The sequence below is a fragment of the Rhineura floridana genome, chromosome 5 (genome assembly GCF_030035675.1).
Source record: "Rhineura floridana isolate rRhiFlo1 chromosome 5, rRhiFlo1.hap2, whole genome shotgun sequence".
Taxonomy (NCBI): Eukaryota; Metazoa; Chordata; class Lepidosauria; order Squamata; family Rhineuridae; genus Rhineura; species Rhineura floridana.
The window spans coordinates 119,955,640-119,975,109 of NC_084484.1; the positions used below are offsets into that span (position 1 = coordinate 119,955,640).

Genomic DNA, 19,470 nt, shown 5'->3' on the forward strand with positions numbered 1-19,470 from the left:
GAGTAAGGGATGGCTGAGAAGCCTAATTTCATCTCATTTCAGTCTTGCTAGTGCTCAATCATAGACCCATTCTGTCCCATTTTGTGTGGATTTTTTTTGAAAGAATGCAGAAAAAGTCCTTCATTTTGTTTGCACTTTTTAATGTGAAATGTGCAGTTTTTTAACATAAAATGTACACTTTTCAAAGCTTTTCAATTCATCCATCCATTCAAATACACATTTTGTATCATCTCTGACATAAAATATACAGTTTTGTGCAGACTTTTTGTGCATCAGAACTGCTAGAGAAGTGTGTAACCCAACTGGGAGCTGTGATCCAATCTGCAAGCAGTTTGGGAATGTCTGCCAAAAGCAAACCTAACCTGTTCCTCCCCCATTCATGCAAGACTGCTCCACCTACCTCTTCTCTCTTTCTGTGAATGCCCTGCGTGCTGGGTGTGCAAGTTGCTGCCATCAGTCAAGATGGCGGTGGAGTCTTCTCTAAAGGGCTCATACCCCTGCCACCATCTTTGTTGATAGCACACATGTGGACTATGCTGTGTGCATGCACATGCCTGCCATCAATCAAGATGGTGGTAGGGGCATCAGCCCCTTAGAGAAGCTTCTGCTGCCAACTTGGTTGATGGCAGCAACTTGCGTGCCCAGTGCCCAGGGCATTCACAGAAAGGGAAGAGAGGTGTGGTGGGCGCCGTGGGCCTGCATGGTCTGCTCCCCCCCCCAGGAGCTCTGTTTCTGTGATCTGCGGCAGGATTGGGAGTCGACCCTGCTGAAGATTGTGGAAGGGGAGTGCTACCCCTACAACCTAAGGAGAGGCCCTTCAGGGGCCCCTCTGGGCAGCAGGGGCCCTCAGCCAGGGCCCGCCCTGCCTGCCCTTGAGTGCAGGCCCTGCATACAATATAGGAATCAGGCCTTTCATGATGTGGCACCTATCCATTGGAATTCCCTCCCATTATATATTAGACAGGCTCCATCTGTTTCCTTTTGGTGCCTACTGAAGAACTTTCTCTTCCAACAAGACTTTTACATGTATATATTTGTCCCAGGTTGCATCTGTATTGAAACTATTATTTACCTGTTTTTATATGAGGAACTGTTTTTTAAATGTTTGTATTTTTTATGTATCGAACAGTTTTTAATGGTTTTATATATGAAACTATCTTAATTGTGTTTGCTCTTTTCTTATTTTATGGCTGTAACTGTTGCATTTGTTTTATACTTGTATATTTTATTCTTCCTGGGCCTTATGGCAAAGGACGGGTAAGATCATGATCAAAATGGAATCATGGTGCAGAATCTAGGTCTGCCTGGAATCACTTGGATGAAATGTTAAAATCTGTGCTAGTGAGAAAAGGGAATTAATGCATATTCTGTATTCATCATTCAGTCACACACCCCGTGTTCCTACTGACCATCCTCCTTAGATAAAGGTGTGTGTGTGTGTGTGTGTGTGTGTGTGTGTGTGAGAGAGAGAGAGAGAGAGAGAGAGAGAGAGAGAGAGAGTGTACTATGAGATCTGCCACACTGAAAATGTTTGTGTCTATGTAGGGTACATTTGGAGGAGAATGGATCAATGCTTTTTTTTAAAAAAAATGTTACCTTCCTCCCCTAGTAGCTCATATCCCCATATATGCTATGGATCTGTTTGACACATAATAACAATATAAATCACTGAGGCTTGTTACTATCTGCTTCCTTGATGCAGATTTTACAGAGGATGATCCTGGAAGTCTCACTGGGGAGAGGCTGCTGCTGTGTTTCTGAATAGTAAAATATACCAGAGTCAAGAGCTGCATGAGAAAGAGAAATATGCAGCTTCTGTGGGCTTTTCTTGTCTGTGTTACCATCAGCACAAATCCTGTGAGTATAACATACTGAATTAGAATGATGAATGTTTACTTATTAAGAAAGCAGTGGAATTTTATTAATACAGCAGCACATCCATGCCATTTTGGGGGGGAGGTCTCTGTGTGTAGGATTTCTTTATTCAAAATTACTTTGGGAAACCGATCATTTTCAGTGCGATATAAAAAGGAAAAGCATAAGAACAAGAAATAAATAGTGGCTAGAGTGTTCACACGGAAGTTCTTAACCTGGTATGTTTTTAACCCAATGAATGTAAATAAGCATTTCAGCCAGATTTTCAGAAATAAAGCAAACTTCTTCACTATGTGAAATAGCTTGGCTTTATTTCAAGCCAATCAAAATTCCCTACTGATGTCTCATTTAATTTCACTAAAGAGATTTAAAGAGGCTGCAGCACCCAAAGTGTCTGGTGGTAGTAGGACAGATACCCACCAAAAACACTGGGGATGGTGAAGATGTCAATGGAGAAGATAGAGAAGTAGGCATTGAGGGTGCAGGGTCACAGGATAGCAATCCAGAGAGGCCAAAGCACCACAGGCCAAAATACAAGTGCCAAAGACACATAAAGAGACACTGTATATGCAGGTGAGTGTTTATACACTAATGCTGGAAGGCTCCGAACCAAGATGGATGAACAGGAGTTCTTGGTGTTAGAAGGCAGCACTGATATGCTAGGAAATAATGGAAACCTGGTGGAACGGAAAGAACCAGCAAGACACAGTTATCTCTGAATGTAAACTGTATAAGATGGCCAGGGAAGGACATACTGGAGGTGATGTCACTCAGTATGTCAAACACTGAGTCCAAGAAGCTAGAAATTTCAAAAGGGGCAGGCTCCTCCACAGAATCATTGTGGGAGAAGATACTGGGCCCCAACAGTAATTTAGCACTGGTGACATGCTATCACCCCCTGATCAAAATGCTCAGGAAGAAATCAAGGAAACATTCAAAAGAATATTATAGTAATGGGTGACTTTAATGACCCTCACATAGATTGGCCACATATGTGTTCCAGTCACACACAAAAAGGGGATACCCAATATGACTGTGTTCTAGAACAGTTGATCATGGAATGGACCAGAGGGACAGTGACTCTGGGCTTAATCTTAAGTGGTGCTCAGAACCTGGTACAAAATGCAAGTGTTGTTTAACCAGTTGGGATCAATGACCAAATCCAAACACAGTACATTTGACTTCAAAAGAGAACTGTCCCAAATGAAGGGATGGATAAAAAAGGAAGTTGAAAGGTGAAGTCAAGAGGGTCAAATCACTTGGAAATACTTGGGAGTTGTTTAAAAAACACAATATTAGAAGCTCAATTGAACTGCAGATCAGGAAAGGCACCACCAGGGCCAAGAGGATGCCAGTGTAATTAACAAGTAGAATCAAAGAAGCTATTACAGGCAAGAAGAAGTCCTTCAAAAATGGAAATTTTGTTTGAATGAGGAGAACCAAAAGGAACACAAACTTTGGCAAAAGTAATGCAAGCAGACAATAAGGGATGCTAAAAATTTTTTGAGGAGCACATTGCTAAAAATACAAAGACCAACAAAAAATTATTTGAATACATTAGTAGCAGGAGACCTTCTCGGGAGGTGGTTGGACCTTTGGATGACAAAGGAGTCAACGGTGTGCTAAAGCAGGATAAGGAGACTGCAGAAAAACTGAAATAATTGTTTGAATCTGCTCCACAGTGGAGGATATAGGGCAAATCCCTGTGCCTGAATTAACTTTTGCTGGAAAGGAGTCTGAGGAACTCAGGCAGATATTTATTATGTATTATTTATTTATTTAATTTGTATCCCGCCCTTCCTCCCAGCAGGAGCCCAGGGTGGCAAACAAAGCACAAAACACTTTAAAACATCATAAACACAGATCTTAAAATACATTAAAACAAAACAGCATTAAAAACATTTAAAAAACAACCTTAAAAAGGGTGAAAACATTATTAGAAAACATATTAAACAATTCTGACACAGATGCAGACTGGGATAGGTCTCAACTTAAAAGGCTTGTTGAACGAGGAAAGATAGTGGTGATGAGAGACAAAATTCTAGTCCTAGTAGTAAAAATAACAATGGACAAATTGCCAGGGGGCATCCACTTGAGAGTGAAATTGCTCAAATGTGAAATTGCTAATCTTCTAACAAAAATATGTAACTTGTCCTTAAGATCAGTTGCCATACCTCAGGATTGGAAAGTGGCCATTGTAACACCATTTTTTACAAAGTGATCTGGGGGAATCCTGGAAATTGCAGGCCAGTTGGATTAACATCTAACCGGAAAAACTGGTGGAAAGTATTGTTAAAATAAAATTACCAAGCATATATAAGAACAAGCCTTGCTGAAGCAGAACCAGCATGGTTTCTGCAAGGATAAGAACTGTCTCACTAGCCATGAGACACTCTGAGACAACAATCATATATAGAGAGGTGATCTAGTTGACATAGTATACTTGACTTTCCAAAAGCTTTCAACAAAGTACCTCACCAAAGATACCTTAGCAGTTATGGAATAACAGGCAAGGCACTCTTGTGGATCAGGAACTGGTTAAGTAACAGGAAGCAGAGAGCAGGAATAAATGGCCAGTTGTCCCAATGGAGGGATGTAGAAAGTGGAGTCCCCCAAGGATCAGAAGTGGGACCTCTGATGTTTAACTTTTTCAGAAATGATCTAGAGTTAGGGTTGGGCAGTGAGGTGGCCAAGTTTGCTGATGATACTAAATTGTTCAGGTTCATTGTAACAAAAGAAAATTGTGAAGAGCTCCAAAAAGACCTCCCCAAATGGACGTTAAAAGGGCAAATGCAGTTCAAAATAAACAAGCATAAATTAATGCATGTTGTGAGGGGGGGATCTTAATTTCAAATATGTACTCATGGGCTCTGAACTGGCTGTGACTGACAAAGAATGAGACCTTGGGGTCATTGTGGATAGCTTGATGAAGATGTTGACCCGGTGTGTGGCAGCTTTGGAAAAGGTGAATTCCATGCTAGAAATCATTAGGAAAGGAATTTAAAATAAAACTGTCGATATAATCTTGTTTTACAAATATATGGTGTGACTGCATTTGGTATACTGTGTACAGTTCTGGTTGCCTCACTTAAAAAAGGATATTGCAGAGCTGGAAAAGGTTCCAAAGAGGCAACCCAAATGATCAAGGGGATGGAGCAACTCCCCTATAAGGAAAGGTTACAGTATTTGGAGCTTTTTAGTTAGAGAAAAGGAGACGAAGAGGTGACATGATAGAAATGTATAAACTTATGAATGGCATGGAGAAGGTGGATAGATTCTCCCTCTTCCATAACACTAGAACTTGTGGACATCTGATGAAGCTGAATATTGGAAGATTTTAAAAAGAAATGTAACAAGGATCTTACCCTACAACAAGACTAATGCTCACAGTGCTGTTTTTGGAACCGGGTATGACTCAAAATGGACATGAATAATTTCTTTGGTCAGTTTGTCCAATCATAACTGGACTTGCTGTTCCAGAATTGAGGATGAATATATTTTAAGAGGCATTGACTACTCTGTACCACTAACTGGCAGTAGAGCCAATTATATTCTCCTTTTTTTCTTTTGGAACTGAGTCTACCCTACACAGTCCCCCAGAAACTCCACTGCCAAGCTTCCAACACATACTTAAAGGGCCTTTTCATTTGTGGCTCCCCATCTGTGGGATGTGCTCCTCAGTGAGGTCTGCCTGGCACTTGCATTGACATCTTTTTGGTGTCAGGTAAAGACTTACCTTTTCCCCCAGGCTTTTGATAGACTTAGCAGGGAGTAAAGCCCTATTGAATTCCATGGGGCTTACTTCTGACTGAGTAGGCATGCATAGGATTGCTTTGGAAGCTTGTTATTAGTGTGCTGCCAGAGCTTCCTCTGGCTGTAATGGTTTTGTTTTGTTTCTGTTGTATGGTATAATATATTTGGTGTGCATTACTGAGACCTCGGTGGGTGAGCTGGGAGGAGTTGATCTGACCCAGCTTTGCCCACCTGGATACTCTGCAACACCAGCACAGGCTACAGGGACAGGGGGGAGGAGTTGCTGTGGTCTATAGAACTTCCATCTCTGTCACCAGGAAACCACTCTGGAGCTGGCTGTGAGGGCCTGCACCTGGTGTCGGGCTGAGGAGACAGTAAACTAGGGTTGCTGCTGGTGTACCGTCCACCCTGCTGCCCGGCAGCTTCTCTGACTGTGCTAGTGGAGGTCATCTTGGCTGTGGTGTTGGAGGAGCCCAGAACAATAGTGCTGGATGACTTCAGTGTCCATGCTGAGGCTGCCTCTAGAGTTCCGGCATGGGACTTCATGGCCTCCATGATGACCATGGGGTTGTCTCAAGTTGTCACTGGCCCGACGCATAGGGTAGGACACACCCTCAACTTGTTTTTTGCTCCAGATGGAGGAAGGGGTGGTATGGAGATGGGGGGGGTGGATGTCATCCCATTGTCATGGTCATATCACTTCCTGGTGAAGTTCAGGCCTATGGCTCCAATCCTTCCCTGCAGGGGTGGTGGACAGATTAAGATGGTCCACCCCCAGAGCCTAATGGAATCCACTGAATTCCTGAATGCCCTGGGGGAGTTCCCAGTCGATAGAGCAAGTGACCCTGTTGAAGCCCTTGTCACACTGTGGAACAGTGGGGCGCGTTGGGCTCTTGACACGGTTGCCCCCGAGTGCCTTCTCCAGCATTGTGGAGCCCGGTCTGCACCTTGGTACACCAGTGAGCAAAGGGCAATGAAACAGGCTGGATGACGGCTAGAGTGCAAGTGGCGAAAGACGTGCTGTGGGGCTGATTGGGCACGAGTAAAACATCATAACCATGCCTACTGTGTGGGCCACTTCTCTGCCTCCATCGCATCCTCAAGTAGCCGTCTGGTGGAGCTTTTCCATATTGTCAGGAGTCTGTTGACATCAACTCCAGGAAATGGAGTTTTAGACCCTTGGGAGGCCCACTGTGAATTGTTTGCAAGGCACTTTGAGTGTAAAGTTGCTCGCCTCCATAGCAGTCTTGATGCCCCCTCCACATCTACTGTAGTCCCCAGTGAGGTGTCCAGTGCAACGTCTGCTGCAATTTCTTGGGAACGGTTTCAGTTGATGTGGCCTAATGACGTGGAGAAGGTGCTTGCGATGATGCTGCCAGCAACATGTCCTCTCGACCCTTGCCCTTCTTGGCTTATTAAAGCTTGCCGAGGGGGTTTGACCAAGTGGATCCAGAGTGTGGTCAACGCATCATTGTGGGAGAGAGTGGTTCCAGCCGCCTTGAAAGAGGCGGTGATTTGACCACTCCTGAAAAAGCCCACCCTGGACCCATTGGTTTACGATAACTACCGACTGGTTGCAAATATTCCCTTTTTAGGGAAGGTGATTGAGAGGTTTGTGGTGCAGCAATTGCAAGTACTCTTGGATGACACAGATTATCTTGACCTATCCCAGTCTGGGTTCAGGCCTGGTATGGGACTGAATCGGCCTTGGTTGCCCTGATGGATGACCTTTATCGGGAGAAGGACAGGGGGACTGCGACCCTGTTATTCTTATGTGATCTCTCAGTGACTTTTGATACCATTGACCATGGTATCCTTCTGGGCTGACTTGGTGAGCTGGTATTGGAGGAACTGTTTTACAGTGGTTCAGAACCTGTCTCCAGGGTCATTTTCAGAGAATAGCATTGGGTGACTGTCTTTCGGCTCCCTGGCAGTTGTGCTGTGGGGTGCCGCAGGGTACCATCTTGTCCCCCATGCTGTTTAACATCTATATGAAGACCTAGGGAGCAGTCATCAGGAGATTTGGGGCGAGGTGTCAGCAGTATGCTGATGACACCCAGCTCTATTTCTCCGTAACATCTGAATCAAGAGAGGCTGTGCAAGTCCTGGACCGGTGCTTGGACTCGGTGGTGGGCTGGATGAGGGCTAATAAACTGAATCTGAATCCTAGCAAGACGGAGGTACTGTGGGTTGTTGGTTCCCGAGTTCGGATAATTGGTCAGTTGCCTGCTTTAGATGGGGTTGTACTCCCTCTGAAAGAGCAGGTCCATAGTCTGGGGGTGCTCCTGGATCCATCTTTGTTGCTAGAGGCCCAGGTGACCCCCTTGGCTAGGAGTACCTTTTACCAGCTTCGGCTGATAAGACAGCTATGGCCATTTCTGGACCGGGATAGCCTGACCACTGTTGTCCACACACTGTTAACCTCTAGGCTGGATTACTGTAATGTGCTCTATGTGGGGATGCCCTTGAGGTTGGTCCAGAAGCTGCAGCTAGTGCAAAATGCAGCGGCGAGACTGCTCACTGGGGCAGGGTATCGCCAACATGGCACCCCACTGCTGAAAGAACTGCACTGGCTGCCCATTTGCTACTGGGCCAAGTTCAAGGTTCTACTTTTGGTGTACAAAGCCCTATACAGCTCGGGACCAGGTTACCTGAAAGACTGTCTTACCCCTTATATATTCAGCCGATCACTGCGCTCTGCAGGTGAGGGCCTCCTGCAGATACCATCTTATCAGGAGGTTCGTTCTGTGCAATATAGGAAACGGACGTTTAGTGTGGCGGCACCTACTCTGTGGAATTCCCTCCCCTTAAATATTAGGCAGGCGCCATCTCTGCTATCTTTTCGGCCCCTTTTGAAGACTTTCATCTTCCAACAAGCCTTTTAAGTTGATACCTATCCCAGTCTGCGTCTGTTTTAGAATTGCTTTTAATATGTCTTTTAATATCTTTAACCCTTTTTTAAAAAGATGTTTTTAAAGTTTTTTTTAATGTTTTTAACATTGTTTTGTTTTAATGTATGTTAAGGTCTTTTTATGATCTTTTAAAGTGTTTTTAGGGTTTCTGTTTGCTGCCCTGGGCTCCTGCTGGAAGGAAAGGTGGGGTATAAATAAAATAATAAATAAATAAATTTATTTGTATTTTTAATGGTGTTGTAAGTTGCTTAGAGAATTTCAGGTAACAAACAATTAAGTCTAATCAATGTTACTACTACTGCTAACAATAATATCAGGTAACTACTCAGTCATGAGCAGGGAACCTGCGGCCTTCCAGCTGTTACTTGACTAAAATTCCCCTCATCCTTGACTGTTGGCCATGTTAGCTGGAACTGATGAGAGCTGGAGTCCAATGGCATCTGGAGGGTCACAGGTTCCCCTCCCCTGTACTAAGTGCTGGCTCAAAGATCAAAATACATCACCTGATGGTGACTAGACATATGTGAATGACCTAACACAGATAAAACACAGAGCTTTCGTATCAACTTACATTGTTCCTAAACTTATTTACCATTTAGCTGTGAGTCATTGTTTCATATTAATCGATCAAATGATGACATATCAAGTTATGTATGTATGCATGTGCATACTGTCTCAATATGTTTCCTTGCCTCCTTTTGATGCAACACCATGATTGGGCCAGGAGAGATACTTTGCAGCATGGGGATGCCATTGTCCTGCTACCTCCACTTCCAAATGGTCTTGGGCCCATCTGTTATTCTTTCCTCCCACTTCCAATGCTGCCTGAAACATATAAAGCATATGTCAAACATAACCATCACTATGGACAGCTATTCTATTTATCAATTAGCCAGCCCTGAATATGAGATGGAATAACATTCTCAGATGTTCAGAATCACTCAGCAGGTTTCACTGGAAGACTAACACTGAGTATGTGATGTCAAAAATTCTTTTAAGTACAAAAAGCTGTATGACAGCTTCTGAGAATGTGAAAATAAATTTTAAATAAAGAGAGTGATGTCAAGCATAACACAGCAGGCTCCACCTCCCCCCCCCAACCCCAAACAGCATCTAGGCTAGAAGTGCTGAAATGAAATTATTAAAATGAAAGAAAAATACTGGTAAAATTAATTTGACTATATAATTTCAGGGGTTATCCAAACTCAAGGACATATTTCCACTGATTCCACAGATAAAAGCAGATACATGCATATGTATAGAGTGTCAATTTCATGAGTGTACCTGCCCACCCCATGTGGCTCTCAGTGTTGCAAGGTATGGAATTCTTCTCCTTGACCAAGCAACTGTTGGTCAGAGTGATTCTATTAGAGTATCCCATACTTACAGTCTTAATCAGTTTTGTGGAAGAAGCAATACATTTTTTTCCCTTTTAGAAGATTATTGTTAATAGTGCCACTTACTTACCGCTTTGCTGGTAGAGTTCTCTCCTGCCTCCCATATATATATATATATATATATATATATATATATATATAGCATATATTGCTCAAATAGATGTGCTGAAGTATAAATGTAAGCAATTTCTTTCAGTTAATCACTAATCCTGAGTGAATCAGAGCTAGGTATACAGTCCATTAAGTTTCTAACTATAGATATAATTTTCTTTAATAGGCTGAGATAAAGCCACACTACATTTTTCATTAGGGTAAACCTGATGAAGAGTGCTGAGTGGCACAAAGCTGAATAAATTCCATGCATTTTGCCCATTCTTAAGGCTGATGTATGCAGCATGACTACTGTCAAATGAGGTGCTGAGCAAATGACATATCTAACAGAAAAACAGATCTACAGTTCCACATCTAAGGCCAAATAAAATCCCCTATTCTCTAAATCACCATCATTCTTAAGCTTATAGGATGCATACTTGCTTAACACTTTGGATCAATTTCTATAGCTTGCAGATATCAGGCAGGGCTTTTAATGATCAATCTGGATGATAACAGGTAGAAGGCACTGATTAGGGTTAGTTTGGTTGACAGATCAAAGAGATAAGAGGAAGTGCTGTGGCTAATGGTAGAGCACATGCTTTGCATGTAAAAGGTCTCAGGTTCAATCCCCGGCATCTCCAGGGAAGACTAGGAAAGACCCCTGTCTGAATTCCTGCAAAACCTCTTCTAGTGCACAGTACTGAGCTGAATAGACTAATGGTCTGATTCAGTATAAGGCAGCTTCCTATATTCCTTTAAGTTATATCTTAGAGGCAGGGTGGTGGCTACTGTGATCAGCACCTGAATAGCAATGGGCTAGATGTAGATTAAGTGAACCTAACCTCACTTACCTGGGAGTAAGCCCCATTGAATTCATAAGTACTTATTTCTGCGTCAACATGGTTCAGATTGTACGGAAATGAATGCATCTTGAGTCAAGTCATTATTTCAATGGGACCTTAACTCAACTAACTTAGTCTGGATCCCATGCTGTGATTGCAGCATAATAGTATTCTGGCTGGTGAAGGGCTAATAAGAAATCGTGTAAGTAAATAAAAATCAATATTTTGATACAGAATAGACTGAGATACAGATATACAGAATAGGTACACAATAGATACAAAATACAGATGAGCCCTGGTAGATGTTTTGTTCTGACCTCAAGTAGAAAGCCATGGGGCATGGCTGGCTAGAATTGCAGGACCTTGGAGAGCTCTGAGTGACTAACGGCTCATCCAAACGGAGCGGGATAATCCACATTTTCCATATCCGGTTTGTCATCTGACAGTCCTCACTTTGCCTGTGTGTTCACTCTTTCCCGATTTAAAAAAATGCTTTTTTGCGCCCGCACACACAGTGGGAGGACCCGTACTTCTTCTTGCTTTTTCCCAGCTTTGCCCATAACACTCCCCCCTATCAGCCAATTGGTCCACAAAATATGACGTATGCTCCTCTCCCCTTTGCAATGAAGCACAATATCACGCATGCACTTGACTGTAAGAGCGCAAAAGTTTGAATTTCCTATGGGTGTAATGGAGTCCCTTGCCACTCGCCACTCTGGAGCAGGGCCGGCGGGGGGTGCTTATATGCCAATAATTCCTGTATTTTTGTGTGCTTATATTTGCGATATTACACAAAAACGAATGTATGTGTTTTTGCCTTTATGGATAGTAAACATTCTGGAGATACACAAGGCTGGCAAGTCTCAATCAGCAGAGAGAGCAGAAGGCTGCAGGCAAGAATGAAATCCTGGCCTGCAGCCAGGGGTTCCTAGCCAAAGCATGCTCTTGCAGGGTTCCCAGGCTGCTGGGGTGGTGGTGGGGGGCATGGGATTGGGGTGGTGGTGGTGGACAACCCCCTGGGGCCCCTGGGCCCCTCCAGTCCCCCCACCCCAGGCAACCCCCTCCACAGCAGAAATGGAGGCAATTTTGGCAGCCTCCATGGAAGGAGAAGAGGAGCGGGAGTCATGTGTCAGAGCGGTGGGGATGGCTGTGTGTTTGTCAGGCCAGCAGGGGGGGCAGGATGAGAGCGGGAGGCCCCCTGCTGGGGAGGACCCCTCAGAGTCTCCCCAAGTCGCCCCCTCTCAGGCACTTCCCTCTCAAAGCATTTTGGAAGCCCTTTTTGCCAGCCTGAGCAAGAACTGGGCGGCGAGAAGCAGGGGGGAAGGTAAGGGGGAAGACAAGGGGCTGGCAGGTCACCTCTCAGAACAGCTGTGGCAGGCGCTCTCCATCCAGCTGGCAAGAGGGGCAGTTGGTGGAGGTGGGCAGAGGTCTAGCGGCGAGCAGAGCGGAGGGGAAGGAAGCGGCGTGATCCAGCGCTTGGAAAGGGAGGAGGGAGGGAGGGAGGGGAGGCTCCCAGCGAGGTGCCCCACTTGGTCAGCTTTCCCCCACCCCTCACACACCCCTACTCTTCTCTTTGGAGACTTTGGAGGCTTGTTTTGCCAGCTCTCTGAGGCTAGGACCAGAGCAAAGCAGCAGGGGCGTGGCCAGGCTCTTGGAGGCTGGATACTGGGAAGTGAAGGGCGAGCTGCAAACTGTGGAGCAGGTTGCCGAGAGGGGGTTGCCAGAAAGTGAGAGCAACAAGGAGGAGGAAAGGGAAGTGGGGGATCCCCCAGAAGGGGAGGGAGAAGGAGTGTCAGAGGCTCCACAGGGAGTAAAAGGGGTGCCCCTTGCTAGCCAGGAGGCCCCCCCTCCAGCTGGAAACCCTTGGCAAGTAAACCTCTCACCAGTGGAGTTGGAGGCTGCTTTCGCAAGCCCCAACTGGGGCTTGCAAGTCCAACAGGCAATGCCAGGGGTGGGGGAGTGGGCAATAGTGCCATGTGGGGGCTGTTGGATCAGCAGGCGGGCGGGCCGTCAACACCACGCCTGCAGCTGCCAAAGCAGCCGGCTGTACAGCAGCAGCTCTCTCAAGGAAGCCTGCATAGGCAAGGAGAGGAGGAGCCCCCCGCAACACCACACCATTGCTCTGATTGGTTCTGTTTTCCCAGGCTTTTGCACACACGCGTAAAAGTGGAAATATGTGATTGGCTGGGAATGAGGGAAGGGGTATGGGGCAATGCCCAAGGACTGCCCACAGAATGCCTCCTGCTCTAAAGTCTGTGGTATTGCATCTGAGCCCCTAATGTTGCAGCGGATGATTCCCAATTTAAAAAAGCAAATCACATTTTTCACGTTAGTGCCAAAGCGGATTTAACCGCACGAAAATGCGCAAAAGCGCGCAATGTCGTATGGACGATCAAAAAATAATGAATACACAAAGCGATCATGTCACACATTATACAGTCATCTGGATGAGACCTAAGGCCACATTCACTCCACACTTTTATTCCACTTTAAACAGTCATGGCTTCCCCCAAAGAATCCTGAGAAGTGTAGTTTGTTAAGGGTGCTGAGACTTGTTAGGAGGCCCCTATTCCCCTCAGATAGTTACAATTGCCGCCACACCAAAGAAGACTCAGGACACAAATATGGTATAATGTTATATTTATTAAAATATAACAAATATTAAGCCATAATCAATTCAATACAATTAATCCAATTTTAACTCCTTCGGGCAGGTGAGGCACAAACTAACTAGAAGGGAATTCGCCCTCCAATGTTCAGGTCAGGTCAGTTACATTGGACTGTAACTCCACACCAACGATGTGGGAAAACTTATCCCTCCTTGCTATTGGAGCCAGGTATGTGGTTCCAACCTCCTCATGCTGGCCCCACCATACAGGCGTGCACCGTGATGCCCAAGCCGGACCCACAAGTGCACTTCCCAGATCCCCACCAGACATTAAGCAGTGATGGTTCACTAGGGAGTGCCCTTTATCTAAATGTCTCAGCCTCCTCAATTATTTCCCCAATTACCTCACCTGCCCGAATTCCATGCCACGAGAAGGGATCGGCTGAAGCTTGTTCCCCTCAGCCCAATGAAAAGAGAGAGCCCCCAAACCCAACCTGAGATCCTCCAGGTACAGATCACACCCACTCTCCAACAGATGAACACCATCATCCTGGAATAATTGTGGGAGATGAAAATGTATCCTATCATGGGGGATAAAGGGCCCACCTATAGCCACTAATCCCCATCACCCAATTGGACTAGAATCACCACCTGACCCATTTGAATCCTTCTAGAACCTTCCCGAGCCTTCTGCTAAATGGGGTGGCGGCAAACACCCCCCCAAAGTGGGAACGCCATTCCTTGGGTGGATTAACAATCAATCCCTCTTTCCAGGAATCTCTGGGAACTACAGGTCTGCAAGGGGAATTGGGGTCTCCTAACACCACTCAGCACCCTTCATAAACTACACTTCCCAGGATTCTTTGGGGAAAGCCATGACTGTTTAAAGTGGAATAATAGTGGAATACATGTACTGTCAGGATGCAGGATTGGGGCTCTGTTGTTTCAGAGGATGAGGAGGGGGAAGAGATTATTTGGCCAGAACTGTGTGAAGAAGCACTTGAGGAAGGGGGGGAATCCCAGAGATAGAACTGTCTAGCAGTAAAGACCTTGAAACTCTCACAGACACAGATTCTTCCCATGAGCTTCCCACGCCTCTGTCTCTTTCAAGACTAGAGCAGTTGGACAAGGAGAGAGGGCAAGGGGGAATTCAACTGCCTCCTGAGGCAGGAAAAAGCCAGCCTGACGGTTCAAGCATGCCCCCCCACTTTCCCCCATACCTGAGTCAGAATCCTCAGAAGGGGAGGGGGCAGTTCTTCCCCCTTCACCACGAACAAGGAGACAGCAGAAGAGGACAAGGGGGAGAGAGAGGAGGGGTGTGGATGAGAGCACTTTGAGGCGCAGTGAGAGAATTCGCGCCAGAAAGTCCCCTTTTTAAGGGACAGGGGGAATAGGGAGTCCTTGTTCTGTCAACTCTCTTCTATGCCGCAGGATATGTGTGATAGTGTTGCTTCATGAGAAGGCACAGTTTTTGTCTGGATATTACGTTAATAAAAACTGAATTGCTTTCACCAACTGGTCTGGTTCCTGGGTCTCGTCCTGGACACGACATGTACAGTGTGAATGCAGCCTAACTTGCTCTGACAAGATATGAGACTAAACTGAGATCCTTTATCCTTCCAGGGCTAGATCAACATCCTCTGGGTTCCATTTCTTTCCTGAAGAGTGGAAGGCCTTAAAGTGACAGTCTTCTGGTCTAAGGGATAGTACTCTACCTCCTCTCTTTAAGGTTTGCAACTTGTACTAATGGGGAGCCATAAGGTTGTGTGGGATCCTTACTGTGGAGGGAGACAGTTCCTCAGGGTGCAACCTCAGGTGTTACTGTCTCTGGAGGTCACAGTTCAGAGATCCATGACTTGGGAGACCATGGGTTTGACAGACTATGGCCTGCTTCAGGCTCTGGTGTGATGTTGGGGGCTGGATCAGTATCTGTTGTGGTACTCCAAATGATCTGGCTGCTCCAACTTTATTTGGATTAGAATCAGGTCCAAGCTGTTGATCTGGATGGAAGTCATAACAGTATACTTTGAGTAGACCTGATGACAACCAGAACTCTGTGCCAAGCTGCAACTATGACAAATGTAAAGGAGTACTGCTATATAGTGTATGCTGTTGGTTGGATTAAGGTTGTGCCTGTTGTCTCCTCAACAGAGGATTTCTCAGTGAACTGATAGCCTTTGGCAGTTAAAGATCTGATGTAACAGAGATTTCTTGAGAGATCTAAACCATCAGACCCAGGCCAAGAGGCTGACCCTTATGTATATTCCCTCAAGAGAGGTTCAAGGAATGCTCCCCAGAGTCTTTCACAGGTGAGCTTATGCACTGTGGCACTTCGGGAACCTCCCACTCACTGCTGATATTGGAAGGGTCATGACACCCACCATGTGGGTGCTGTTCATGTGCAGGGCAATATTTGCTATATTTGTGTGTGTGTGTGTGTGTGTGTGTGTGTGTGAGAGAGAGAGAGAGAGAGAGAGAGAGAGAGAGAGAGAGAGCAGGAAAAAAGGTTTGCAGTGGACAATGCTGAGCCACTGTGCATGATTGGACTCAGCTTGTGGTCACAGCTGCCAGAGTGATTTAAAGCACCATCTCTTGGTACTGGACTAGGACATCTGCAAATAGTATTTATTTTCTCCTTGAATATTCTTTGCTACTAAGGATGTTAGGCAGATAACTCAGGATTAAGGTAATCTGGAATAGAGGCAGTTTCAGATCTGATTCACCTTAGGTTATTTAACTATGTGTTTTAATGCTTCTTAATATATTTTGAAATGTGTTTTAATTATTTTTAATATTGTATTTTAGATTTTGTAACCTGCTCTGGGACCGATTAGTTAAGGGTGGGCAAACAATAACAAACAATAACAATAAGAAACAACCTACCCTTCACCAGTAGGTCCCAGGACAACAACAGCTATTATGATGATATAATTATAATTATAATAATGGTTGGTGCAGGTTAGTTCAAAGGAGTGAACTAAGAAATGTCCCTAAGGCTCCCTAAGAAATGAAGCCCCACTTACCTGCACAGCATGGATAAGGGGGGCATAGTTGCGAGGAGGGAGCGATGCTGCCGCGGCCATCTTCGTTAAGGGCAACGTCGTGTGTCGCAGCGTTATGTGTGCGTGATGTGCGGCAGGGAGGGGAGGGGCCATGGGCCTATTTAAGGCCAGGCCGCCCCTCCTACCTCCTCTTTCAGCGAGTGACGAGAGGACGACGAGGGACATAGCAGAGAAAGCTGCAGGACAGTCGGCGTTGGTTGGGCCTATTAGGCCTAATTGGTTACCCCCAGAGGGGGTTTTGGGAGCCCCAACAGCTGTGGGTGGTAGCGTTGCGGCGTGGCTGCGACTGGGGCAGGCCTTGTAAAGGGACCTGACCAGTGGGCCTCGTAGTGGGGCCTAGCAGCGGCATGTCCAATACCCCCCCACCTAGCAGTTGTGGAGGAGTTGATTGAGGCTTTTTATTGAGCAGCACGACGTTAGTGCTGCTGCTGGTTAAAAGAAAGACACAGGAAGTTTAAAAATAAATGAGACTATACTGGATATACAAACAAAATTAAATATAGTCATGCTAATACACTGGTTAAAGACAGACTCATGCACATAAAGGGAAATTAAAAATAAATCAGAATAAAAGGGACGAACAAAAGAAATTGTGTCTAATTCTTCTAGTTTAAGTTCCCTCTGAGCACTCTCCCCCCAACAGGTTCAGCTTAGCCCCCCCTGATGATATACATAGGTTGGTTCTTTATTATATTATTACAGGGTGGATGCATGATGTGATGGCAGAGCCCTTTTGTGAGGCTTATGACATCTTGCTAGGCCCAGACATAGGGGGAGGATTGCCCACCCCCACAGGTTATCCAGCTTAGCCCCCCCTGATGATATACATAGGTTGGTTCTTTATTATATTATTACAGGGTGGATGCATGATGTGATGGCAGAGCCCTTTTGTGAGGCTTATGACATCTTGCTAGGCCCAGACATAGGGGGAGGATTGCCCACCCCCACAGGTTATCCAGCTTAGCCCCCCCTGATGATATACACAGGTTGGTTCTTTATTATATTATTACAGGGTGGATGCATGATGTGATGGCAGAGCCCTTTCGTGAGGCTTATGACTTCTTGCTAGGCCCAGGCATAGGTACAACTTCTTGCTAGGCCCGGGCATGTATGAGGTTTGAAGTACTTAATTATATGATTATTATACTACATACTAGTATATTGGTGGGGCCTAGTGAGCCTTTTTAGCCTTTGGGCCTTTCATAGTTATATGATAATAAGGGAGGAGATAACAGTTTGCTAGAAAATGTCTAAATCGCTCTAAGTGAGCGGTCCTTTTGCATTCCAAGTGTTAATTTCAGGCTATTTGTTCACTCTGAGACAGAAGAGGCATTTACCTGAATTTAGTTAGGAATGGAAAGTTTAGCAGATGGTAATCATATTGATTGGGGAATAGGAATAAAGAGGAAAGCCCGATTTGCCTAGATCCCTCATATCACAGGATCTTAGACTCTTATTGACATAGGGCTGCCTTTTAAGGTCCAGGCAGACTCTTCCCCCCTTTACTGAGGATTGTGGCACCAACAACGAAACATCATTACCTGAAATTACATTTTAGTTAGGACTTCTGATATCATTACCTGGAATTACATATAGCGTGCAACTGTTGCATTGGCTCATCTATTTTGATATGTGTTGGAAAACCTGCTATAGTGCAGCCACATATTGGTGACAGCAACACATCTTCAGCATCTGCTGCTCTTGGATTTATGATATCATTTACTAGAAAGGGATATAGGATGTTAATTTTGCATTTTGGACATCTATTATGATAGGTGTTTGGAAGCCTACAAGGGGGAGGCCGCTGCAGTCGGCCAAATATGGGTGGCAGCGCCATATCCCCAGTGTCTGTGCTTTGGGGAACTGGGTTAGCTGCACTAAAATGGTGGCTGGGAAAGTGTGCTTACTCATAAATTATTTCCTTTCTTTATGTGAAACAGGGAAATATGAGGCCAGTGGCCCTCACAGCGGTGAGGAGAAGCACCCAGCAGTAGCTGCTCAAGGAAAGCGTTCCTCCCCTGTTAAGCTCGAGGTACTGGGACCTTGCTTGCAGACTGCCCAGTTCCTGGGGAGGTTTGTTTTGTTATGGGGTTTTCTTTCAGTTTCTGGATCCCATATTGTAGTCTCAGGGCTTGCCTTAAGGGCCTGCACTCTTAAATTTGTCTTGGGCATAGACGCAATGGCAATCAGTAATGGCTTCCTACCAGTTAGTTAATGCACTGCCTATGGGAAAGTATGACATCTAATCTGTTTTTTCATCTACTGTGGGGATACAAGGGGACTTATAGCTGCTGGGCTTTTGCCTTTTCAGTCAATTCTATGAGGTAGAGCATTACATATAGGCTGCTCTATTCTCGGACGGAGCGCTTCAGCTCCTTCCTTGAAGGGGCTGTCGGGACGAGAGGGTAAAATATTTGGATGCATGTTTACACCTGATGTCACAGATTATGGAATGGCTATGTAACTGGTTCATCTTAATGGCTGTGTCAATGGACCATCCTGCCCAGTGTTAACCTTCCTGGGCATACCACCTAATTCACCACCAGTCATACTCATGTGGTCAGTCAGTAAGGGCTTCATGCCAGTTAGGCCAAGAAAGTGTTTCTTGTCTGCCCTCCAGGTATTAGAAGTCTTTTCTGGTGGTTTATGGGGTCGTAGCAGGGCTTTCACAGCCTTACTACAGGTTCAGGTTTGTGGCTGTATAATAATTTAATGCTTGTTGTGACCTTCAGCCTGCAGTTCAGACCTTCAGCCTGCAGTTCAGAGGCTCTAGCCCTGAGCTATGTTGCGTAATTCTACAGCAAGTTAGTTAGTTCTTCTCCAGGAGTGTGGGAAAACTAGACCAAATGATTTGGGCCAGAATATAAAATGTAACCTGCAGTTTGGCTCTAATTTCTTGAACTAACTAACTTGCTGTAGAATTACGTG

At 45.3% G+C, this 19,470-nt stretch overlaps 1 pseudogene; it reads left to right on the forward strand.

The window, feature by feature from the left end:
* Positions 1-1,243: 1,243 nt before the first annotated feature.
* LOC133386093 (coiled-coil domain-containing protein 85B-like) overlaps positions 1,244-19,470 on the forward strand; it is a 49,559-nt pseudogene continuing 31,332 nt past the window's right edge.